Below are 21,471 nucleotides of genomic sequence, written 5' to 3'. Positions count from 1 at the left end.
TCCCACATTTGTTATTTAAAATATTGAGGTTACTCCATTAAAAATGTATTTAACCTTTAAAAAGTTACTCAATCAGAATATCTGGTATAGTACTACCTTAGTGGTAGTTTTGGATGGCTGGACTAACAATGAGCCCTGCCTGCCATGAATTGTCTTGCATGACACCAGTTCTCTAGGTTTTTCAAAGATAAAAGATCAGTCAGTCCATTTCCTTCAAGATCCTAGAACTGAATTCATCTGTCCCTGGCCCATAGATTTGAATGGGTAGAAAGTAAAATATATATCCACTGAAGATTTTCCCGGTCTCAAGCTACAAGCTTGTTTTTTATGTGGGTGAATCACAACTGCTGGTGGATCACACAGCTATTGACAGGTAGCTGTGGGATTGTATTGCGGTTTGGAGAAAGCCATTTTTACCAGTGAGCAGAAAATACTTCACCGGCTAGTGAGAGTGCAGCTGTGACTTTGGCTACAGGAATTGCTATCTGTTATTGTAACATTGCTTGGCAGCAACTGTTTATGGCTGTGGAAGAGTAAAAGTCTTCAATGCAGACTGGACTGGATGAATGCTAAAACTGAACAATTGAATTTGGAAAGCCATAAATGTGTACTTAAATGTTTGCATAACCCAAAAATTTAAAATAAAAATAGTTAAACTTGCAAAATGGAGAAGTGGATGTACGAGGAATTATTTGGGAAGTTGAAAAGTATGTGTGAAACATCGTTTGGTAAAAAAAAAAAGATAGAAAATAGAAAATCAAAGAGAGAAATAAAATAAAATAAAGGGCAATAAATAGGAGAAGAGGGGGTAAGAGAGGGCACATATAAGGAGCAAGATATGGTGGAAGAAAGAAAACTCAAAAATAAAATGTAGACAGATGGTTTTACTGGGATTTATAGTTACAAGGAAAAAGCAGACAAAGGGGGAGATCCCCTAAAAAAGAAACCCCAAAAATATAGTAAGAAGGAGAGGAGAACAGGGAAAACCATGGGGAAAGATACCAGAATAATAAAAATGAGTATTCTGAAGAAAAGATTCTACAACCATAAAAACAGGTGGGGGTGTGGGAGAGAAGTTAGGAGAAAGGGGGAGAAGAAGAAAAATGATTAAAAGTGGAATTTGTGAAAATGGATAAAATAGGAAGAAGGGGAAAAAGAGTTGTATTAGTAGATTAAAGGGAATAGTAGTTTGATTGGTATTGTTGTGCAGCTAATTAATAAATAAATAAAGTATAATACATTGTTAATTGTAGAAAAAATTGAAAGTAATGCTCTCTATGTCAAAACGTAACTGGTGGATATATATTGTTTATAGTAAAATAGACCAATAGAGAAATATGAAATGATAATTTGATGCAATTTTTGAAGGGGCAATTGAAGATGTTGTTTATGTACTAAGAAAAAATGAGTATAAAAATGGAAATAATGGAAGAAAATGATTTGGCTGAAAATGAAAACCAAGTTATGATTTAAAATGAATTATGTAAATGAGAGGACATAAAAGGGAAGATTCAGTCAACACTTTGTTGCTATAATATGTGTAAAGCTGTATTAAAAATAAAAAAAACTTAATTAAAAAAACTACTGCTGGAGGATCATAAACTCCCCCGTTGGAGAAAACTGGGACCAATCAGAATAGAGTAATTCTGCCTTTTCTTTCTAAAGATGGCAGTTAATTTCATTGTACCATGTGCAATGACAATAAACTAAACTAAACTAAACTCATCTTTTATTAGTTTTTAAATTTGTTGATTCTTCATTTTTTAAAAAAAGTCTTTCACTTTGAATATATTGGAAAGAGATCCATGCAGGAGATGTGTATAAAAGGAATGGATTATGGAAATACCTATTAACAAAAGCAGATCTCTTCATTCATGTAAGACGATCTCTAAAAGGTTAGAACCATGTACATGGTAAGAAATTTAGAAGAGAGTAGAATAACAGAGGTGGAAGGGAGCTTGGAGGTTTTCTAATCCAACCCCCTGCCTAGGGAGGAAACCCTACACCACCACAAATGGTTATTCAATATATTCTTTAAAACATCCAGTGTTGGAGCATTCACAACTTCTTGAGGCAACTTGTTCCACTGATTAAATGTTCTAACTTTCAGGAAATTTCTTCTTAATTCTAAGTTGCTTCTCTCCTTGATTATTTATTTCTTTATTTATTTCACTCTTGTTTAGCATCTACAAAATAATTTAGTTGACCAGTTGGACAATCCAGATTATCCTCCTCCTAATTGGGCTGGGAAATGTTTCAACATTTTTCTTATGCTGCTAAAGCTGAGATCTTCAGTCCAGAAGAACCCCAAGTGCAGTTCTTGTAAAGAACCCAAATTTCAGATAAGCTATGATACAACTATAAAAAGGGGATTTTAAAGCCTCCCTCAAATTATTTATGGCGTATAAAGATGATTCTCATTACGCAAGTGTCATGTTTCAAATACCTTTGTGTGGCATTTTAAGCTTCAGATAAACTATGAAATGAAGAACAAAAGATCAAAGGATTCCAATAAACAAAAATGAAGGACACTATCTTCCAGCCAACCTTTAATTATTTCAAGTAAAATAATTGGGCCACTTAGGTATGGAGAGCAGTTTGCACCATTTTCTAAGTTTGGTCTGTTGGAAACTCTTGATAGTTGAAATTCCTCTATCTCACATTTCTGTATTTCTTCTGGTTGTAAGCTGTGCCTTTGTATTCAGGTCTGGTCTCAGAATGATAATGTAACACTTGGGGATGAAGATGCAGTCCAAAAGACCAGCACTGGAGGACAAGATGGAGAAGACCTCAACAGCCACCATGTATTTCCCTTTGGTACTCATATAGGTGGGCACAAATGTTACCCAGACACTGCAGAAGACCAGCATGCTGAAGGTGATCAGTTTGGCTTCATTGAAGGCTCCAGGGAGATTCCTGGCCAGGAAAGCCAATGTAAAGCAAATAGTGGCCAGGAAGCCCATGTAGCTGAGGGTGATGTATAACATGACAACAGAGCCTTCATTGCATTGCAGGATTATCACTCCAGGTTGGGAGTGAAAGTCAGAGTCAGGGAACGGTGGAAAAACTCCCAGCCAGATGGAGCAGATGATAATTTGGACAGCAGAACAAGACAGGATAATGAAATTGGCCAAACTTTTTCCCAACCTTCTCTTCACTTGGTTTCCTGGTTTTGTGGCCAGAAAAGCCAGCATCACTGTGATTGTTTTGGCCAAGAGTGAAGAAATGGCAACTGAGAAAATGATGCCAAAAACTGTTTGTCGGAGAAAGCAAGTGGCTTTCCTTGGTTGACCAATGAAGAGAAAAGAAGACAAGAAGCAAAGCAGGAGGGAGACCAGGAGGATGTAAGAGAGATCCCGGTTGTTGGCTTTGACAATGGGAGTTTCTCTGTATTTTAGGAATATGATTAAAACAAGGCCTGTGGTTAGGAACAGAAGTAGGGCAAAAGAGATCAGGATGAATCCCAGATGTTCTTCATAGGAGAGGAAGGATATAACTTTGGGGATACATTGGACTTGGCCCTCATTTGGATATTTATCATCTGGACACTTGGTGCATTTTTCAGCATCTGTGAAAAGGAAAAAAAAACATTTTAAGAGTTTCTTCTTTTACATTTCAAGAAAGTTGACATTTTCTATATTTAATAAAAGCATAATAATAATGATAATAATGATAATAATGATAATAATGATAATAATGATAATAATGATAATAATGATAATAATGATAATAATAATAATAATAATAATAATAATAATAATAATAATAATAATAATAATAATAATAATAATAATAATAATAATAATAATAATAATAATAGGCCCTTTTACTTTTCAAGATACTGTACACTTTCTTGCAACCATACCTGCTATCAGGAACATTTTGCAAGATGCATCATAATATCTTTTTTAATAGTCTGTGAAATTGGGGAAAGTTCTAATTCTTTCATGATAATGTGAAGAACCTTCATAGGAATCTACATTCTTACGAATAATGAATCAATTAATTGTTCAAGGGAAACTTCCTGTAAGTGTCAGATGACCCTTATTAACATACTGGATCTATCCCCCCTCCAAAGTCTTTTTGCTCTTCTTCTCTTTAGATAAGAAACTGCATTTTGTAAATTTTAACCAGTTAAATGTGTGTTTCAACATCTACAGTAGTTTCACCAAAATGTTTCTGTTCGTAACAAGCTGGAGAAGCTCTTGTCTGTATCTGTTGGAATCTGGGTTGCTGCCAACGTTCTTGTCTGTGCGTTGTGTTTGGGCTTTCAGCCAACAAGATTATAGTACTGTCAATAAAGTGTGGCATACAGCTAAGCCTGTGTCGGCTTTCATTACCGGACGGAATGGGGTCAGAACAGGAACCTACATTGTTATAAGTAATGAATCAATTAATTTTTCAAGGGAAACTTCCTGTCAGATGGCACTGATATATCCCCTCCTTCAAAGTCTTTTTTGTTCTTCTTCCCTTTAGATAAGAAATTGTGAATTTTGTAAATTAAAAAAAAAACATTTAAAATTGTGTTTTTTTCAACATCTACAGTAGTTTCATCAAAATACTCTTGATTAGTGGTTCTCAACCTGTTGGTCGGGACCCCTTTGGGGGTTGAACGACCCTTTCACAGGGGTTGCCTAAGACCATAGGAAAACACATATTTTCGATGGTCTTGGGAACCGAGGTACCAAATTTATGGTTCGGGGTCACCACAACATGTGGAACTGTATTAAAGAGTCGTGGCATTGGGAAGGTTGAGAACCACTGCTCTTGATGGATGCACTTCCACAAGCCCCTCCATTTTCTTCAGAGTGACCCACCTTCCTGAGTGGAGATGGTCCCCTCTGGACAAGGAACACAGTCATAGCAGCAAACCGGCTCTCCTTCTCGAGCTCTCTTGACACATCCAGGATGGCAACTTTCCACACATATGGACTGAGGCAGAGACTAATTGAAAAACACAATCCATGTCAAAGAAGAAATGTTAGAACTCATTATCTATACATACAAACATGCATGGATACATACATACATATACATGATTTTACATACATGTATGTATCTAAAATCATCACAGATGATGAATCATCTTTTTCAGTCAGTAGTTTCCCCAAACAGGACAAGATGAAGCTGACTTCCCAATGGACCAATGGGACCTCCACCCAGGCATGATTCAAGTTCATCTACTTCACTCCCAATGTGAATTAAGGCATTAAAGAAGAATATTGTTTTTCTTATTTGTTATTCGTGTAGAAGGAACAGCACATGCACATTTCCCAAAAGTTTGGTGAAGATACTCAATTGTAGATGCTACACAGAATGGGACAATACTAAAGCCTCCCAAGCAACCCAAGAAAACTATATTTTTTTCTGCTTCCCAGATTCAATTCTCAATGAAGGTCAATCTCCTTGATGACTAGGCTTAGCCCACTTGAAATGGATCCTTAGCATTTGGAAAACAGAGAAGACACCACAATTTTGGCCACCTTGTTGTGCAACTTTAGTTGTGAAATAGCATCCTGGTTGATAACAAGTCTCTGTCTTTCAAAACTCCCCAGAATCTCTTTCATGGGATCCTCCCTGGGGACAACCAAGAAGCTTGTGATGCTCAGATCTGCTGCTACATCTCCATTGTGATCCACGTAGAATTTAAAGTAGGAAATATTGCAAAACTCATTCTTCTCCAGAAAGGGGTGGAACTAGAATTGAAACAATTTTAAAAGCAGACAATTTAGTGTCTTATTCCATGTGATCTTTTCACATTTGATTTTCTTCTTCTTCTATGGTTCTCTAACTTGCAAATATCCATAATTAGGAGAAAAGGGGTTACCCACAATAAAAGTTCAGCAAAATGTGTCAGTCATATACTGAAAAAACATATATTGATAAAATAGTCAATTGGTTGATTATATCTAGAGTTTTAATATGTTAATGTTATAAGAGATCCATAATATTTTATTATGAGATGAGCAGGAAGTAAATAAACAAATGAATAAATAAATAAAATGCTCACTCTAATGCAAGTTTTGGTTCAAGATTTATAAGACCCCCTCAGAAAAAGGTATTTGGCCTGATTTAAACAATAACAACTTTTTGGAAAATTATGATTTTCTCATAGAGAGAGGTGTGTAACTAAAATGCAATTGAAACTATCTGATTTTTAATAAGTAGGACTTGAGAAACTAAAGTATCTCATATAAGGACACCTGAAGAGATAACAAACTTGATAAGTGTAGCACTGAAAATTATCTTTAAACAATACTTTTTTTGTAAACTAAATGTTAGTTGTCAGTAAGATGCTGATGGAAAGAAGGAAAGAAAGGAAAAGCATCCATAGGAAGTCAGAATCCTGTTTTGGAGAGATTCCAACTCCTCAGAGCTCCTTGAAGACACCGTCAAGCAATTAGATTCACCAAATATGTTGGCCTTTTGTAGTATATGTAGGTTGAGCTAGTTCTCCTTTGGATTCCTCCCCCAAAAGACCTAAGATTAATGGATCCATGTTGGGAACAATACCTGCCATGGCTGCAGCCTCCCAGCCCCCAATCTCTCTTTGCCCTCTTTCATTCTCCTCCTGGATCCGGAGGAATAGGCCTCATTCATGACATGGGCCAGAGTCTTAATGAAACTGTGGTAATGTTTACAAGTTGTGAATGGGATCCTGTTACTTTCCCCTTGGATCTCCAGTGGCGTTTTCTGGGTGCATCTACTCCGGCCTTTCACAGAATAGATGTGCTTTGAAAAAAAACAATGAAAAGATTGATGTTCAAACTTGGGATCTACAAAGAAGTCAGATTCAAAGACATCATCTTTGGTCCTTGCTTCTACTAGAAAAGCAAAGTTCCAAAAACTGTGGATGTATTTGAAAAGTCTGTGCTTTTTGATTGAATGTGTTGTTAAACCTGTGAAGATCCAGACTTTCTGCTCAATAGGTCCTGGCAATGCTCCAACCATTGAATGGAGAAAAACAATTCTGTACGCAGAGGAACCATATTCTCCGAAGTGAACATAGACATTGACTTGTCTCCACTTAGAGATGGCATCCCTGAGGGTTGCTGTACGTCTAGTCATTGAGAATCGTCGTGATATAACAACACAAATTCCATTCCTGGCAAGCAAAGGGGTAAAAGTCCTCATGAAAGTCTCTCCCTCTTCAGTGTCCGAAGCAAACAGACCAATCAAAGTCCATTTGAAATGGAGGAGCAGTTGGACAATTGCTGGGTACTGAAAGCCTTCTTTGGGGAGCATCTTGTGAAAAAAAGGGAATTGACTTCTATCACTCAGAGCCTCTAAAGCAATTTTATCACTGATCTGAAAAAGTGATAAATAATCTTGTGTTATATTTCAGGTCAGATCAACTCCAACACCTTTTAATAAATCCAACTTTGTTGTGATGAACATATTAGAATAGATTGTTTTTTTTTAAAAAAATATTCTTTATTATTAAAAATAAAAGTTGTATATGGTGCAACCATCCTGGAATTATCTCCACCATACAAAACTAAAGCATAACTCGAATATCTTTTGTATTCACCCTACATTACTAATTATATACACATACTTAACTCCTTATAAATGCTACATTTACATAATATATTACATATATTACTTCTTTCGATCTACACATCCTTGTTCTTTTCCTCTCTGACTTCTATTCCTCAAATCCAATTAGAATAGATTGTTGATTAGTAATTGATATTAAAAATAATGTATATAAAATGAAATACATGAAACACATTAAGTAAATAATAATAATAAAAATGCAAATCATATTTCTTTATCACTCCTACAATTATATGTGGAAATGTCAACTGAAGAGGTTTTTTTTTCCATTAAGGGGGTGCATTCTATATAATTTTTTTGAGAACTGCTACTTCTCTGCTTCTGTACACTAGATGGTTTGTTCAGTAACCTTCTTCTCTAGTTGTACAATAGACAGGAGATCAGAGCTCCTAATAAAATTTGTCAATTTTACAACATAAGAGGTTTTTAACTTGCAATTTTGTCTTTTTAAACACACAATTTTCCAAGTCTGTCACTTTCCATGGCTTGAATTTAACACCAAAGTTAAATTTTAAGTCCTGATTTTTGATGAAGATAAAAAGACAGCAACTGAAGTCCTTTTATCCACCCTAACATACTTCTCAGATGCATTGATTGGATTTGTTCTAGTACTAATTTGTAGTTTGAAGTCCCAAGCATCAGCTTGATATAAGAAAATGGGAATCATTCTAATAAGTCCAAGGAAGCTGGATAATTATGAGTTTATAATTTAAGGAACAGATACACTCATGACCTTGCCCTAAGTGAGCTCCTTTGATGATTCAAGATCCAAGATTCATTTGCAGAGGAAACTACCCCTAGGTAAGGAAAGATGTTACCTTACGCTGTTGGTTTACCAGAAAATAGCCATCTATTGCTATGATGTCACTTTCCAAAGACCATAAACTTTTATTTTGATTTATGAATAATCAGTCAATTATTATGACAGTGGGAACCAAGTCCTCATAACAGACTACAAAACCCAAATTGAGACTATGAAAATAATGTAGCGCTAGTTTATAACAAGTTGTTACAATAGATACTTAGGACCTTAGGTATGTGTTCTTAAAGTTCATTCCATAATGCAAGTAAGTTGTTAATGTATAGACAGTGTAACAATGGTTCAAGTGTGTACCTCTATCTTACTCATTGGTAAGGATCGATCCTTCTTCCCACGGCACCTCTGAACTGCCCTCTCAATCAAGTACTTATACAAAGGGCTTTGATCAGGACTAAAAGGATGAGTTCCATTTTAAGGGCAATCAAATTTGTCCATCTCTATTTAGTGGCCAAATGCTGGACTAAGATTCTTTAAGACAGCATACTGTAGTTTCCCCTTGCTGACATATTTTGCAATTGGATGATTCAAAACAAAGTCAATGGTGAATCAACTCATAGAATTATAAGATCACAAGGCAGATCAGAGTCCTACCAGTGCAACCTCTTTCCCAAGGCAGGAGACCTCATACCATTCTAGACAAATGGTTGTCCAAACTCTTCTTGAAAACCTCCATCAATGGAGCACTCACAGTTTCATGACACAAGCTGTTCCACTGATTAATTGTTCTCACAGTCAGGAAATTTTCCCTTAGTTCCAAGTAGGATCTCTCTTTAATGACTTTGTACCCATTACTTCTAGTCCTGCCTTAAGTGCTTTGAAAAATAAGATGATCCTGTGAACGTCCTGGAGGACAGTTATCATGTCACCCTTAGTGCTTCCATTCATTAGACTAGAAATACCTAGTTCTCTTAAACTGTTCATCATATGGTTTAGCCCCCAGACACTTCATCATCTTTCATTGCTCTTCTTTGCAAAGTTTCTGCAGCATCTTTTTTTCTTTTGTGGTGACCAGAACTGGATGAAGTATTCCAAGTCTGGCCTCACTAGTGCAGTGTAAAGCGCTACTGCCTCTTCCTATAACTTGTTTTGGCAGCTATAGCATACTTCTAACTCATACTTAAGTGTTGATCTACTAGGACACCCTAATCCCCCTCAAAATTACTACAGTGGAGCCAGTTACCATCTGTTCTAGAAAGGTGAGTTTAGTTTTTCTTGCCTAGGTTTGGACCTTCTTTTTCTCACCACTGAATTGTGTTTTGTTCGCTAGAGCCCAGTGCTCAAGTCTGTCAAGATCTTTTGAATCTTGAGTCCATCTTCCAAAGAGTTATCATTTCCACCTAGCTTGTTATCAACTGCAAATTTGCTGAGATCCCCTTTTTCCCTCTCATCTAAATCATTTATCAAGATGTTAAAGAGTACTGGCCCTCAGAACCTAAAGATACCCCACTGCATGCTTTCTTCCCTCTAGATGTGCTTTCCTTGAGGACTACATACTGAGTGTGGTTGGTCAGTCAAAGCTATCTCTAAAGCCTGGTTCTTCTTTAACAAGATTTATTTTTGTTCAGCTGCCCACTTTCAACTCTACTCAAGAGAACCTTAGCATTTATTTTAGCCACAATATTAGTAGACCAAGTGGGCCAATAATTTCTAGGTTACATTTTATATTACATTTATGTTATTTATTTTACATTTTATTCCCTTTTTAAATATATAGAAAATACTATTAGCATCTTCTACTCTACTGGGTAATATTAATATTTGTCAATCAACCTGCCAATAGAGAAACTCACCAGAAGAGATATGTTTTAATAGTTCAGCCAGTACACTGTTCTCTTCATGGCCTCTATTGCTTTTCAAGTCATTTATTATTAATTTTACCTTCTTTATATTAAAGTTTTTTTAAAAAAAATGGATGTGTTGGGTAATATGCTTGTCATTTTTTAAAAATAATATGGTTGATTGATACTAGTGGATGCTATGAATCTATGAGACACATGTGCTTTATCAACAGTAGGTAAGTTAATCCATCAGGAGTCTTGTCATGAATGTGGGATTTATTCACTATTGAAATTATCATGCTTTTGGCTAAGAGTATGTAGAAAATATGAGCTTCACAAGAGTCCTGCAATTTCCTATTCTACTTAAGAACCTTTCAATGGACACAAAGCCTTTACTCACCTTCACAGGTATGCAGCAGAAGCCCCCAAAGCAAAGGGATGGTGTCATGAGATGTTATTCCTGCTTGGATTCTTATTCCCTGCCCAATGTCATGACACAATGACCACAGTGATAAGCAGCTCTTGAATTCCATTGGAAAGATATGGCTGGATCTGTCACTCACCCCCTACTGGCTTTACTAAATAGAGAAACACACATACACACACAAACCTGTGGGACTTTGTAGGTGCCTACTAATGCTGACATTTCGATGGAGATGTCCCTGTCAGCTCCATCAATAAGAGCCAAAAGCTTTTCCTTCCTTCCACAGCTATAGTTGGGAACATTGGCATCTCCAGTGGAGAGCATGTCCAGCAAGGCATCTGAAGTGCCAAGTGTGTTAGCGTAGTTGTCATGGATGTTATAACCAAGTGTGAGATTGTGCAGGAATTGGGGATTTTTGTTGACCACTTGCAGAGTAAAAATAAAGCATAGTATTCTTGATGTACTATAAGGAAAACTAGTGGAAAAAATGTTCACATTAATCTCAGCATCATCAAGAACAATAACGAAATATTTCTTTACATTTTTTCACAAACCTATTGACTCTTAAGCCAAGATTAAAACCATAGGCAAGTGATAGTCACTCATCAGTGTTTAATATCTTTGAGTGTTGAGAACTTGGAATGGAGTTTAAAACCCCAAATTACACCATTATTTGTAGAAGTATTAATTTTCATCAGCCAGTATCTGGTTTGCAAAATAATCCAATCATTAAAATAGAGCCATCATAAAAGGAAGAGGATGTTTCATAAGAAAAGTCATTCTAAAAAAGGAACAGGCAATCCCCTGTTTCTTCTTTTTCTTTTTTTAAATTGTTTTAATTAGACAGATATCACACACGCAAAACGCTCTTCAATACGTCTTCCAGCTAGCATGTCAATTGGTTACAATTAAATTCAGTGCATTACTACAATCCCCTGTTTCTATAAGGACCAGGCATTGAATATCAATGAATGGTTACAAAACAAGAAAATGAGCTGGGCAGAGGAAGCTACAATAATCACTACTTTAAACAAAAGTCAGTATTCAAGTGATGAATTCAGAATTGGAAAGGGAGAAGAAAATAATGTGGAGCTCTTTCAGTTGTTTTTTCTCCCCCATCTTTGACTACAAAGATTTAAAAAATGAAAAAGTATCTTCCACAAAATAAGCCAAAAGTGAGCAGCCATAGAAATCAAAATGATTCAGCAAATTAGTCACAGTACTGACAGGGCAAGTCATTGCAATAAAAATTGAGTGGAAACCCCACTTCTTACTAGCACTGATGATGATACCTAGATTGGATAATGAAGCATCTGCAAGAAAACAACCAGAGAGGACCGAGGACCCTCGTTTCAACCCTGAGCTGCAAATATTATTGAGAAATTAATCTGCTTCTATAATATAGGAATAAGTGGAATAAGAAGAAAAAAAGAAGTGTGTTAGAATTGCAAGTAGAGGGAATGCAGCTCCATTATACTTACTTACAAGATAGATTGTCTAAAAGGAGCCATGGTGAAAGACAACGTTTTAGCCAGTATTGTTGATGCCCTGGAGATTATACCAATGAGATGGTCTCCTGATCTGTAATAATTCCATGGGTTTTTTACATCCTGGTTGTTCAAATTCAGCAGGCACTTCATTCTAAGCTTACCAGAGATTGGCTGGGTCACCAGCAGCACCAGAAGCAAGAGGCCCATAATTCATAAGGCTAAATCAATCCCCTTTTTTGTTTCTAAAGGAGAAGAGTTCAAAGCATTCTCACAGGATGGAAATGCCTGTAGCTTTCCTGATTCAAACAGAGACCAGCCAAGTTTTACCTGGAAAGGAGAGAAAGGTACATTCAAAAGCACAAAACTGTATGCCCCAAAAGTTGTGTCAGACAGAGTGTGACTTGTTACATTTATCTTTTTTCTGATGCAAGATTTCTTCCATGTTGCTTCTGTCTGATGTTTACATCAAAGGCAGTTGCTGGAGAGGTGGCAGACGATGTCTCAAAATTAGGGATGGTGAAAATTACAGTGATTGGTAATTTGCTCTCTGGGGATCCTGAACTTCTTCCAGGGCCCCACATACACAGGGGTAGCTGAAGAAAAGCATGCTTGTGGAAAGTCACATATAGTATATCCCTGGGGACAGTGTTCTGTAGTGGTATTGGTCCTTTCTGTCAGGGCATGTCCAGAAAATGATGCTGGAGAAATTCCACCCATGGAATTGAATTATGTTGTCCATCAACGTGATGTCTTATCTCCAGATCACTCAGAGCTATGAAATTGGTGCCGCTCTAGATTGATGACTCTTAACTCTATTGCTGCCTGTCTTCTAAGGCCAAGGAAGCAAAGCGTATCCTTGAACCGTGCCTAACATTCAGAGTAGGGCTTGTTTGGGATTTTCTTTTTGATGATATCTCCATGTGCCAATCATATATTGGAGCTCATTTTAAAATTCCTTGTGTCTGGACTTCATTTCCCATCTGTTCTACAATTACCAGTGTTTAGATGAGAGCTGACTAAGAGGCTGGATAGTGAAAGCCTATGGATTGTTGCCTAAATGGGGAGAGAGTTACAGAGTGGATATAACTTTTCATTTTTATTTACTTTACACTTTGTGTGTTGTCCTTCTGTATTTATTTATTTAGGGAATTAAATTGCTGCCTATTTGCACATGGCAACTCAAAGCAGCTTACAGAATATAAAACTCCACATAAAAATAATAAAAGTAATAAAAGAAGTGTCATATAATACATTAATATACTAAAATCCCTGCCCACCCTTCTGCCCTGGCAACAGCACCTCACCTTGCAACATTTAATGGGTTCCATCCCACTCTGGGTTCCCCAGCCCACTGGCAGAACCAGGTCTTAAGCGCCTTCCAGTATTAATGTAGCTAGTTAGATTTTTTTCCCTTGACACTATGTTACCTTCCTACATTCATGTATGACACCTAGATCCTTTGATCCTGTATAGAATTCAGTTCAGTTGCTGTAATTCTTATACTTCTACTTCATTCATCTCAACAAATCTCCCTAATACCATCCTGGAAAAGGGAGACACTTTTATCTGTTCTTAAGAAATCTAAATCTAGAGGGTCAGCAAGCAGAAGATGGAGATTTGTGAATTATTCTGACTTCTGACTGGGTGTGTAGGCACAATCTCACCTTCTTCATCCATAACACCTCAATCGGACATTAGATCATTCCATTCTCTAGGAAGTCTTTTCTAGAAATCTTAACAGGTTGTACTTTAACACCTCTCTTAACTAACCCACATTGTCCTCCTCTAATTTGGCTGGGAAGCAACTCTCCAATCTTCTTATTCTGATGATGCTGAGATCCTGAGCTCAATACTGCAAAGAACCCTAATTATAGATGAACTACCAAACAACTAAAATAATGGCACTTATTGAGAACCCCCAAAATTACTTCTGGCATATCCTATTGTACAAATGCCATATTTAAAAAGACCAAAATGTGACATTTCAGGCCTCAGATAGGCTAAAGACACAGAACAGATATGTTCTCTCTACTGCTCAAAAGATCTCAGTGGCTATTTTCCAATTCTACAGGACAATTATGGGGAACAGTTTCCAGACACTCTTTAATTATTTCAAAGAAAATTCTTGGCCCACTCACATATGGAGAGCACCTTGGACCATTTTCTAGGTTTGGTCTTTTGGGACATATTTTGTTTGTTTGTTTGTTTTATTTGTATGCTGCTTCGGTTATTTTTACAAATAACTCAAGGTGGCAAATATATCCATCACACTTTCCTCCCCCCAATTTTTACTACAAACCTGTGTGGTAGGTTGGGTTGACACAGAATAACTGGTACAAAGTCACCCAGGTGTCATTCATGGCTAAGGCAGGATATAAACTCGTAATCTCCCACTTTTTGTTTATATTTATTATTATTATCATTTAAACATACATCCATATTGTGTGTGAACAGAGTTGGTTCTGGGTATCATTCATATTAATTCAATTCACAGTAAAAATATTAGTAATCTCTGTCACATTTATCAAATTTAAGTAATCCCCATTATATTGTTGAAACATACCTTATTAAAAAATGCCTAACATCTGTAAACTTCTAATCTTTCTATCTAGAAAGATAGAAAGCTCTCCCACTTTTTAGATTGGTACCTTAAGTACTGGCCCTAAGTTTGGTATAGTATTGGGTGTGGAGTTTCTTCTGTATCAGATTCCTAAATTTCTCCTGGTTGTAAGGTGCTCCTTTGTTTCTCCCTTCTCTTTAGAGTTGTTTCTTCAAGGAATGAAGAAACGGTCAGGAATGGATCACCAGTTTTCCTTGCTCCCCTGTTTGGGGTGACATTTCAGGAATGTTTTCCTGACATTTCCCATCATAGAGTCTTTCCCCACCATTGGCTGCAACAAAGACAACTCTCCTCTAGGCAGCTTCTGAAGAAGGTGGGCTCTCCCTGCAGCTCCCTGGTTAAGTCTGGATAAGTGACATTTCACTAATGTTTTCCTGACATTTCCCATCATAGATTATTTCCCCATTCACATGGGAATGCTGAAAGCTTTCTATTTTGGGAACCAGAATATTGTGTGGTTTCTTTAGGTAAAAGACCAATCTGATTTGGAGATAATCTCTTTTTTTCTTCCCTGGATCAAGTCTTCGTAGAGGTTGTTGAACCTTCCAAGTGCATTTTTGCATTGGGCCATTCCTTTTATCTTATGTCTTATGTCCTTATGTCCAGAAAGGGTGTTAGGACAACAAAGTCCTGAACTTCTAAAATGTCTCATAATGCCTGCAGAAATAACTGGTGTAGGTCATACAGAGTGTTGCCACTGGGTTCATCTGAATTTTCTTGACATCTAGCTCTACTGCCCTCATCTACATTCAATAATAAGTCATAAAGAGAAAATATATCCTGTTCAAAGAGATTAACATTTTGATGTATATCTCACTTTAGGCAATGTACTCTTTCTCGCTTTCCTTGGGGGATCTTTTCTCTTCTGCATTTGTCTCATGTTGATATAGTTGTCTTATTTCTTAGCTTGTTCATTCTAGCTGTATGATAATTTTAATTATTAATTAATATATTTTACTTTTTGAGGATTATTTTATTAGTTTAAACTCTTCATATTTTTATTCCATTTTTAAAATAACCTTAATTCTCAAACTGAGGCAAAGGAAGCATAGAAGTACAATAATAACTGCAATGAAAAATGAAATGTTATGAGCCTAAAAGCAATTGCATTATTATTTCCCTTCTTTTATCACTACATGTTCTTTAGTATTTAGATCTGGCCTCAGGATGACAATGAAGCATTTGGGGAAGAAGATGCAGACCAGCAATCCAGCACTGGAGGCCAAGACGGAGAAGACCTCCACAGCCACCATGTATTTCCCCTTGGTGCTCAAATAGGTGGGCAGGAAGGAGACCCAGACACTGCAGAAGACCAGCATGCTGAAGATGATCAGTTTGGCTTCATTGAAGGCCCCAGGCAGGTTCCTGGCCAAGAAAGCCATTATGAAGCAAATGGCAGCTAGAAAACCCATGTAGCTGAGAACAATATAAAACATGGTAACAGAGCCTTAAAGGATGATCTCTCCTGGCTGGGAGTGAAAGTCAGAATCAGGGAATGAAGAAGAAATTACCAACCACATGATAGAGATGAAAATTTGATCAGAACAACCACAAAGTATGATGCAGTTGGTCAAGCTCTTCCCCAACCATCTTCTTACTTTATTCCCTGGTTTTGATGCCAGGAATGCCAGCACTACTGTGATTGTTTTGGCCAGCAGAGAAGACAGAGCTACTGCTAAGACAAAGCTGAACACTATTTGTCGGAGAAGGCAGGTGGCTTTTTTTGGTTGGCCAATGAAGAAAAAGGAGGACAAAAAGCAGAGCATGAGGAAGAGCAGGAGGATGTAGGAGAGATCCCGGTTGTTGGCTTTGACAATGGGAGTTTCTAGGTATTTAATTAACATGATTAAAACAAAGCCTGTGGTTAGGAATATGAGTAGGGCAAAGGAGACCAGGATGATGCCCAGAGGTTCTTCATAGGACAGGAAGGTTATTCTTTTGAGGTTACATTGGACTCTGTTATTGGTTGGATATTGATCATCTGGGCACTTAGTACATTTTTCAGTATCTGAAAACACAGAAATATTTTAATAGGCTCTCACATTTCATGAAATACCTTTGGATGACAGCTTATAAGGAGAGATGGTAAAGTCATAGTAAATGGTAAACAGCATATGAATACATAAGTAAAACATTTATCTGGCTGAGCATCTTAAAGCAAACTTTGTGTATCTTATATCCCAGGAAAAACTATCAATATAGACAACTATAAAACAAGCCCTCCAAAAAGGAAGGTCAAAAGTGAAATAACTGCTGCCACAACTTACCTTCACCAATGCAAACCATCACATTTTCATCCTGCACTGACCTCACCTTATCCCAATGCCTGGAAGAAGAATTAGATCTCCAGGATTTTAGAAGCGCTGCTCCAATTCAAGAGTGAGGGGAGTTCAATAACACAGGAGTTTCAACAAAAATTTCAGATTCCAAGGAAAATATCTAAAACATCTGGAACATGTATATTATATTTGCTCTGGTCAATAAAGGCAGATAACTCAAGGGAGAGGGGGGTCCCCCTGGTCCTATACAAAGTAGAGCTATAAGGTGAATTAGATTGCAATTGGAAAGAAACTTGGAGTCTGTGCAGCTCACACCACAAGAGTATAATATGATAAAATATAGGAAAACTCAACATGTGCATGCTATTCCATTCTGCATCATGTATAAATTCGAGCTGATTTTCAAGAGCAATCTCGTGTGGAATACAACAAGAGCTTATGCACAAGAGACAAATTCCTTGTGTATCCAGTCACACTTGGCCAATTCTGTTCTATTTTTTTGGCCATTTTGGTGAAGGGGGCGGGGTTTCAGGAGGGAAAAATGCTGTATTCAGTGTATAAGATACACCCAGATTTTCAGCCTTTTTTTTGAGGGAAAAAAGTGCATCTTATACTTCAAAAAATACGGTAGGTTCTACTTGCCACATTCAATTCTCATTGAAGGTCATCCAACTTGGTGACTAGAATTGGAATCTTTGAAATGGACCCTAAGTCATGGGTAGTTACCAACCTTTATGACCTCAGGGAGCACTAAATTCATAATTTTAAATCCCACGGACCACTAATATGACCTGAGTATTGATCAGCTGGGTGGGCATGCTAGGTGGTCATGTGACTGGATGTCCATGGCCAACTTGATGTCACTCATGTTGAGGGATGCCTCACCGGCCTCTACACACCCTCCCCTCCCAGCCACTGTTCGCCTGCCCGCTTGGGCTTCTTTGGGCCCCAACAGGAAGCAGTTGTTGGAGCTAAGCAGCCACCATGAGAAAGAGTTGGCCAAACAGCTGGCTCAGTTCAAATTGGATCTGACCAAGAAGGAAGCTCTGCAGAAGCACCTCACTGAGGACTACGAGCAAGCCCAGGTACAGGCTCCTGAAGGCTCACTGGGCTGAGATGGTCTACCAGTTCCAGGCATGTTACAGTCCCACTGGAGCAAGGCCCTCTGGCTCTTTGCCACCAGCAGTGGTTCCATCCAGCCTTCTCCCACACCGGAAGGCTGAATTTCTTCCCCACTCTGACCTACACAAAAAGACTCCAAAAGGGGTAACTCTTTGCGGCAACCAAACATTCATTGCATATATCTAGCCCAGGGGCCATAGTTTGAGGACCCCTGATAATGCTGATGCTGAGATTTTGAGTCCAATACTGCAAATAAACCCTTTTGCAGATAAACCATAATACAACCAAATAATGGCATTTTGGAACACACACACCTATTATTTATTGGATATCAAAAAAAATGCAATTGCACAAAAGTTTGAAATACATGGATGTGGCATTTCAGGCTGCAGAAAAATAAGGGCAGAGAACAGATATGATGTTTGGCTACTTGAGAGGGAACATCTTTCAGCTGTTCTTTAATTATTTCAAGCAAAATCATTGGACCAGCTCATGTGTGGAGAACATCTTAGACCACTTTCTATTGTTGGACTATTGACAGTGGAGTTTTCCTCTGTCTCACATAACTACATTTCTTCTGGCCATAAGTTGTTCCTTTGTATTGAGTTCTGGCCTCAGAATTATAATGTAGCACTTGGGGATGAAGATGCAGCCCAAGAGCCCAGCACTGGAGGCCAAGATGGAGAAGACCTGAACAGCCACCATGTATTTCCCCTTTGTGCTCAGGTAAGTGGGCACAAAGGTCACCCAGACACTGGAGAAGACCAGCATGCTGAAGGTGATCAGCTTGGCTTCATTGAATGTCCCAGGGAGATTTCTGGCCAGGAAAGCTACAGTGAAGCAGATGGCCGCCAGGAAGCCCATGTAGCCGAGGGTGATGTAGAACATGATAGCAGCCCCTTCATTGCATTGCAGAATGATCTCTCCATGCTGGGAGTGGAAGTCAGAGTCAGGGAATGGAGGAGAAGCTCCAAGCCAGATAAAGGAGATGATAATTTGGACAGCAGAACAAGAAATGATGATTGAGTTGGCCAAGCTCTTTCCTAACCATCTCTTCACTTGGTTTCCTGGTTTTGTGGCCAGGAAAGCCAGCACCACTGTAATTGTTTTGGCCAAGACTGAAGAAATGGCCATTGAGAAGCTGATGCTGAAAACCATTTGTCGGAGAAGGCATGTGGTTTTTCTTGGTTGGCCAATGAAGAGAAGAGGAGACAAGAAGCAAAGCAGGAGGGACACAAGGAGGATGTAAGAGAGGTCCCGATTGTTGGCTTTGACAATAGGAGTTTCTTGGTATTGAAGGAATAGCTTTAAAATAAGACCTGATGTTAGGAACAAAAACAGGGCAAATGAGACCAAGATGATGCCCAGATGTTCTTTATAAGAAAGGAAAGTTATAACTTTGGGGATACATTGAACTCGGTCTTCATTTGGATATTTTTCATCTGGACACCTGGTACATTTTTCAATATCTGAGAAAACAAAAAAATAAATATTTTTCTAATATTCTAATATTCTGTCCTTTCAAATTTCAAGAAGTATCTTCTTGGGACAACATCTAATACCAGGAGGATTTTCAAATAAACAATATATATTTGTATTGTGTCACAACCCCTGGTATGCCCAAATATGCAAGGGAACACACTGTTTCCCTTTGTCTGTCTTTCGGCTCACTTCAGGAGACCATCCAGGCAGAAAACCATATTTTTAATGTTGCCTTTGTTATATTTGTGTTGTATTTGTGCTGATAAATAAACTCCAGGTCTCCCAAATATAAATTGGGCATACCAGGGGTTGTAACACAAATACATACATACGTACGTACGTACGTATGTACGTACGTATGTAGATGTAGACGCAGACGTATAGACGTATAGACCATACGTCTATACGTCTACACATCTACATGTCTACACACAGACAGACAGACAGACAGACAGACAGATAGATAGATAGATAAATAGACTAGTATAGATCTATTTCGAGCTAATTAGCTCTCATCAGCTAGCCATACCCTTACTGGGATTTGAACCTGGGCTGTATTATATCTTAGGCAGGAGTCTTAGCCACTAAGCCACAGGCTCTCCTCCTTATCAGTTGAGCCAGGGAAATAGGTATGTATTTGAAAGAGGGAGTAGTGACCTTCCTCCCATATTTAGGCATACCATATATTCTGTCAGATTGGGATTTCATGTGTAAGGTTTATAGCAATCTACATTATTAATGGTAAAAATCATTCTAGGCACACTTCCTGGGCCCTGCCATATGGCACATTAATATACTGGATGCATGATACCTATTTTGTGAAATCTCTTTGGCTGGCAGAGAAAGCTAGTCCTGCAAATAATCATTTGGAATGGCTGTTGGCAGCAGTGGTAATATGTGTCTAAACAGATGTATTCATAATTGTTGATACCAGAGGTGGGTTGCAAATCCTGGCACTACCAGGTCGCTTGTGCTCGTGCACGTCAGTTGTTTGTTGTTCTTTCCTTTCTATAAGAACTTTTGCAATTTGAAAAGCAAATGAAAACAGTTTGAGCTTCAATGTGTCTTTCAACTTTCACTTTCACAAAAATCCTCTGGATGAATTCACTTCCTGCCCTTTTCTTTGGTGACACCCACCTTTCTGAGTGGAGATGGTCCCCTCTGGACAAGGAATGCAGTCATAGCAGCAAAGTGGCTCTCCTTCTCGAGTCCTTTTGACAAATCCAGGATGACAATTGTCCACACATTTGGACTCAGGCAAAGACTACAGTAAAGCAAGGAATATAAACACAAAGCAAAACAAAAGTTTAGGACTAAATATCCATAGAAAATGGAGGTTGGCATGAAGATTAGCCAAGTAGTCTCTGGGCTTCATTTAGATAAATGTTTGCAGAAGATACAACTACTGACCTATTCCTCTCTTTCGCTTCTGGAATATCTCATTGCAATACTATATGTCTGGAGCAGAGGTGTCAAACTCGATTTCATTGAAGCCCAATCTGGATTTTGAGTGCATGCACTAAAATAAGCCCTCCACTAAAATAATTCCTCCCTCAAATTTTTTTCGCAACACATCAGCAGCCATGAGGTGACCACACTCACCGCCTCCTACACCTCAAAAATAATAAGACCTCCCCGGAAATAAAGCCAAGTGCTTATTTCAGTGGTTAAAAGAAAATAAGACCCTGTCCTATTTTAGGGAAAACACGATAGGTATCCAAAATAATAATCCTTTCTGTTGAATAACTATATTAAGGTGAAATCAAATGGCATGGAAAGATATTTTGTTTTGAGTTAAATGTGGAGTCTTGTTTGTGCCCAGAGTGTCTAAAGATATCTAACAATCAAAATAAACAATTACACTCACCATACTTGGAATACTGCATTCAGTTTTGG

Source organism: Natrix helvetica (assembly GCF_964273705.1).
Source record: "Natrix helvetica genome assembly, chromosome: 1".
Lineage (NCBI taxonomy): Eukaryota > Metazoa > Chordata > Lepidosauria > Squamata > Natricidae > Natrix > Natrix helvetica.
The sequence above is the reverse complement of the archived record's forward strand: the minus strand, read 5'-3'. Positions refer to the sequence as shown.